Here is a 6,456-nt window from a genome sequence, read left to right on the forward strand (position 1 = left end):
ATTTTATTTTTATTTGTAAGCATTGGCTAATATTTCTAAAGAAAAATAAATTCATTACAGATGTTTCCATTCCACTCAAGATGAACCATTCACAGTTTGGGAATTGATGCAATAATGAAAAATGAGGTCATGTTGATTCACTTATTGAACCGGAGCAACATCTTTTCTGATAAGGCCAGGCCTTAACCTACAATTTGCGCAAACCTGAAACGAACCGAGAAAAAAAAATTAAATTATATTTATTGAAATAAAATAGTATAAAATGTGTTATATCATACAATAAATTTTAAAACACTGAAATTTTCATGACTATTTTCTTTAAATTGAAGGTTATAATAATGTGTTATTATAATATGTCAAAAATTATAGCAATTGTATAAGAACTTTTACATGTTGCCGGTATTTATTGTCATATCCTTATCTTTTTTTATAAACGGAGTTATTATACATTACAAAAAAAGAAAACTCGTATCCTTAGAATTCAGGTATGACTTTACCGACACAACCAAACTACATTCAACCATGTAATAAGATTCTCATATCTTACAATAGAGATATAAATAGTGACTGATTTCAGTATTTTGCAATGTACATTATGAATCCCTTCTTTTAATAAAAGGACCAATTTCATATCCCATTTCAGCATATTTTTAACATGCCAATGATTTATTTTAGATTTATATATTTTTTTTCTCAAATTTTTTGAATACTTATCAATGTTTATTTATCTGTTGTGTTTCTAGACTTCCTGGTATTCCCGTTTATATAGTATATTTTTGTAGATGCTCGGACTTCTAAATTTTCTTATAATTAGAGGAATATAATGAAGTATATAGGATCTAGACCTATTAAACTTGATAAAATATTAATGTTATTCTAATATTTTAGAATTCATAAAATTTATATTTTTTACAATCTTATTTATTTGGTAACTAGAACAATAAAGTTCTTTAATTGACTTCTTTATGGCTCCATGTTAATCTAGCTGCCTAGGCGGCTGCATAGCCTACCTTGTTAAAAATCCGACACTGGATATAAAGACTTTTATATAACCCAATACAAACATAGCATTTCAAACGACTCGGTGCAAACATGTAACAAAAAGGAGACGATTTTCATGGTTGATAGTGCAAACAGAGTAACTTCCATATATTCTGCAATGAGGCGTTGTTGCAGTACTGTGGAGAATGGTTTAAACTAAAATGGAACGAATTAATCGTATTGCAAGAGAGTTCAGTACAAAAATAATTTTAGCTCAAGCTCAGATCAATTTCGAGGCTAGTGTTTGACTAGATTTCAAACCTTAGGCGCCCAGAGGAATCACTAAATCCCAACATTATTAGCCACTAAAATTGAGCCAATCGGATTTCTTCATATCGCGGGTCAATTACCCATATTTTATTGATTCGGGAGGGGGCTAATCAGTACTTATAAGCCTCTTGATTATCACCTCTCACTGTTTTCCCAATTTCGATCATTTAATTCCCCTCTGTTTTATCTGTCCCAAATATCTAAAAACGCAAATAAACGCACAGAAGCCCAGCAATGGCAATCGAAACGGCGTGATAACAGCACAGGTCACTTGTATTCCCGAGATAAATATTACGCAATCAGGATTCGGCAGCAGATGGTAAGCAGCAGATGCCACAAGACGAGAGAGCTCGGAGAACAGGTGGAGATATGCCCAAATCGAATTCCGGATCCTTCTGAAGGAGCAAAAGTCAATCGTGGTCGCTTCCTGGTGCCTTCACACAACTGACGCTAAAATGAACACTTTCTAGAGGAAAGGAACTAATTAGAACCACTGATTCTCTAATGATGGAAGGGTTGGATGAGTAAAACTTCCATGAACTGTTGTTCTTCGTCCAGCATCTGTCTAACGTCTCTGGCTGCATTCTATCGATTGTTTTTTACTTTCTTGCAATCCGCAGTGAAAGGACTGTTTGTATGATTTTTCTTGGTCAGATAAAGTGAGGACCCACAACAAAGAGATTGTATAGTTTCAAGGTCAACCAACAGATGGGTCGTTATTCACTTTATGGAGAAATATAATTTTCTTCCTTATTGTATGTGTGGCGGAGCATTAATTATTAATTTCGGAGGCTGGCACAGATTTTATAAATAACTGTATTTAATGTCATGCCGTATGAATTATCTAATTAAATGGCACACTTATTTTGTGAGCTTATTCTAATTTCGATTCATGTAAAAATCTGTTCGCTCTTCAAATGCTCGAAAGTTTTGCACTATTTGAGTTTGAAATTAGTTACTGTGAATTCAAAAGCATAGCAGTAATAAGTACACTCTAACAATTTTTACCAACTATTCCCCGTCTTAAGATGACGTCTGGTATTAAAAAAGTGAAATAAATAATTAAATATTGTTCCCGCGATTTAATTTCTCCCCTACCCCTTTAAAAGAGACGTTCGGGCATTTATATTCCCTCCCCAAAGCCCATCAAACCAAATTTTAGCTATGCTAATGCTAGTTCCCACATTAGAAGAGTAAAAAACAATATAGTCTATCCACATGGATTGTATTCAACAGAAGAAACACAGTTCTGCATATCATATTGCCTTTAATTCTGCATATTTTCTGCTTTCTCTGACTTCACCACTGTATCCTCTTCAATATCGGCAATCGATTCGAATATTAAACTAACTTGATTTAATTCGGATGTACCAGGTTAACATGAATTGATTCTATTTTCAGATCAGGATCCAAACTTCCTTTTTTTTTTTTTTTTTTTTTGGCACTAGAAGATGTGGCTATTTAGACAGGCTACTGTCCTATTAATAGTATCTCAGATATGATTGTCTCAGTTTAACTAACGAAAATTGTTGTCGAAAATTTTCTGGTCAAGGGCAGAATACTTGAAAAATAATATATATATAGAAAATCTGTAATGCACTTTAGATGTAAATATATAATAACAAAAGTTTTAGTCGTATCTGCCAGCCCGTGAATTGAAAAGCGAAATCAGTCCAACAAATAAAGTTAGTTCAATATAAGGTTTAACATTAAAATTACAATTTTTTTTTAATCAAATTTTAAATTTCTGGGAGGAATATGATGCATGGAACATATGAAAAAATAATCCTGATCATACGAAAATGAAGCATCGACATTATAAGTAAATAAATATGATCCAAGTAACAAATGAAAAATGTTTTGAACTTCAAAATGCATTAAAATCAAGGCTCCGGTTAAAACGTTTTAAAAAGTTTATTCCAATGATTAAAAGTCAATTTATCTGTTATAAGGAATTCTTTTTTTCAACAATTGTGATGCCAAGACGACCGCTTGACACTTTTGTCCAATTAAAACTGTCTCCACCATTATCATCAACACTATCATCTCGAAACCTGTCTGTTCCCATTTGCTATTCGGACTGCAGAGGCTTAGTATTAAGATCTAATTTCGATGGATTTCTGGTTCGGAATTTGATTGCACAGAAAAAATGTCATGTAAGAAGATCTGATGCATTTTAAGCATGTCGGGGAGCCGCGGTGACCTGGTGTTAAGGTCCTAGCTTCGGAACCGGAGGGTTTCAGGCTCAAGACCCGGTTCCAATGAAGAACCGTCTTGTAATCTGGCCTGGTTGGAGAGGGGGGTCCAGCTCAGGTGTCATCCTTGTCATCTGACAGCAGTTCAAAATTACAGTTACCGTCCCAAAATAGACCTAGTGTTACTTTTAAAAACGGAACTTTAATATAACTAAACCAAACAAAGCTTTAAGCATGCTGGGGACAATGATGAAGAAATTCGGAGAGATTTCAGCTTCGATGTCGTCCTCGTCATCTGACTACTGCTCACAATTACGAAGTTAGTCCCAAAATACTCCTAGTGTTGCTTCCAAACCGGGTGTTAGCCTAATAAAATAAAACTAAACCAACATCATTTACACCGATATAAGGCTTTGTATGATCAATGAATACCGTATGCATGTCATATTAAAATTGCTTTCTGTTATTTTTGGTGGAAATTAGATGGTTGAGCAGTCACGTGTCAAGCTACACCCCTATCTGCCGATCGGAGAACCGTAAGTGGCTCGGATCTCCAATATCTCTGAAGTCTTAAAAATACGACCTTTATTTGGCGAGATGAAAGGCTAATCCTGACAGCCAGGCGTCGGAATTTATCGCTGAGAGCAAATTTCAGCCTCCAATGCAAACAGGCGGCTTCCTCAGCTGATACGCCTGCAAATTGTCACTCCTGATAAAAATGCCCTTTCTTCGATTTATGTAGCCACGAAAGAAATCGAAAGCTAAAAAGTTTCGAGTGTTCAGTGAGTGAAATGTCATGTCCATTGGAGAAGGGGGGGGGGGGTGTACTCTCTCGAATCAACCGGCTGAAGTTCTCTCGTCTCAATTTTTTACTTCTTCGTATGCGAAGAAAAATTATTTTAATAAACAAGCAATTCGAATTCAAGAGATTTTGAAGATTCAATCAAATTTCAGATCTCCCTGAATTCGAAAAGAATATTCGTTGGATTATGTCTGTCTGCATATGAAAACTGTAACCGAAAATGTTTGAAGGCTAAATGGATGAAATTTAGTGTGCAAACTTAACATCACATCTGAAGATTTCTATTAAATTTTGAGCTAGGTCTATTCAGGGGAAGTTTGTTCAGCTGTCTGAGAAAAGTGAACACTTTAACTATAAAAAATACAAAGAGCTAGATAGATAAAATTTGGTACGCATGTTAAGCATATAAAATGTAGATAATATCAGATTTGGTATAAAACCCGGTAAGGTGTTAACTGCCTGTTCTTTTGCATATATATAAAAGCGATTATTCAAAAGCTTAATCGCTACAATAAATGAAATTTGATTAACAATTTTAGCATTTAAAGATTAGATTTAGTAGAATTTCATCAAAATTTGACCCAAACCTGTCGAACGGTTAATTGTCTATCAGTCTGCAATTTCGCAGGCACATAAACGAGATAACTCCAAAGCGCGGTCACTTAAATTAATGGAATTCGATGTATGATCTTGTGACTACAATTGTAGTTATATCAAATTTGTAGTCATTCGATTAAAAAAATGCATTCAAAATATCTATTCGATTTTCTAGCACTTGTGAATCGTATACCAGCAATGAATCGCTAAAGATCATGCATTAGATTAAAAATTAGATTTGAGCCAAAGAGAAATTTTTTGCAATTATTATCACCAATTATGCAGTTAATACACAAGCACGGTTTTCTGCACTATATTATGACGCGCATAATTCTCATATATGGGACTCTCAAAATAAAAATCTGAGCATTCGTGCCGTTCACGGCCGGGCTAAGGGTGTACTGTTTCTATGCCGGATTATGGGAAAGGAATTTGCTAAAGCTCTTTAGAAAAAACACTCTCTTACTGTTTTTAAAAAAAATGATATGTGGCATTTTGAAATATAGTCAACTGAAGTGCGATTCCTGTCGAGTTTTTTAGCAATTAATCATTGAGATGCAGTTAACACACAAAAGCCAGAAATCGAATATGTATTTGTGACGTCCTTTTTCCGGTCTATTGAAACCAAAATTTGAGACACAACTGCAATTGTAGTCACAAAATCACATTCTAAATTGCGTACATTTAAATCGTTGCCTTTATTTAGTAATTGAAGTTACATGCATTTGAAAGCATAGTTAGACAGATGGTCTACCCCTAGATGAATTCGGATCTAAGTTTGATACATATTTACACTTCAGATGTTAAATGTGTGCACCAAATATTATCCATCTAGTTCTATGCATTTTGTTATCGTGTTAACTTATTGTGTTGTGACTTATGGCGCTTTATAAGCCCGCTGACAGTTATCTGCCAACGATTTAAGCCGAGTGAGCGTCTCTTGTTTTTTCAGCAGCACCAACTAGGGCCAAGAGTACGACTTAGCTACTTCTTGCGTCACATTCGCATGCACAACCCCTTTTTACAGGTAGGCACATTCACATATCTCACAGATAGAACATAGAAGAAGAACAACCCTGCCCTAACCGGGAGTCGAGCCCGGGAAGCCCAGAACACGGGGAAGACGCGCTACCCCTATGCCAGGACGACGGTCGTGTTAACTTATATTCGCTTAATTGGATAAACAGACTTCTCCTGTATGGATTTCGTTCGAAATTACATATAAATCTACTAATTTGATATAAAAACCACGAACTAAATCTCTCGCTTAAAGCTCCAAGTATTTTTGAGTTGTCATTTTCGCAGGCAAACGGACATAATTAAAAGGAAAAAAATGTTTTCCGGACTGAAGGAAGTCTGAAACTTGTAGATTCTTCAAAATGTCGAGTTCCAATTTTTTTCAACGATTTCAATATTTTCTTCTCTTATATTTCATATATAAGAAGAAAAAAAAGGGGGGGGTCTACAATTTCAGTGTAAAACTTACATATTGAAATGCGTTAATTTAACTTCTCTTATTCATGAGTTCATATTCCGAGATACAGACAGGCT

The sequence above is a fragment of the Argiope bruennichi genome, chromosome 10 (genome assembly GCF_947563725.1).
Source record: "Argiope bruennichi chromosome 10, qqArgBrue1.1, whole genome shotgun sequence".
Lineage (NCBI taxonomy): Eukaryota > Metazoa > Arthropoda > Arachnida > Araneae > Araneidae > Argiope > Argiope bruennichi.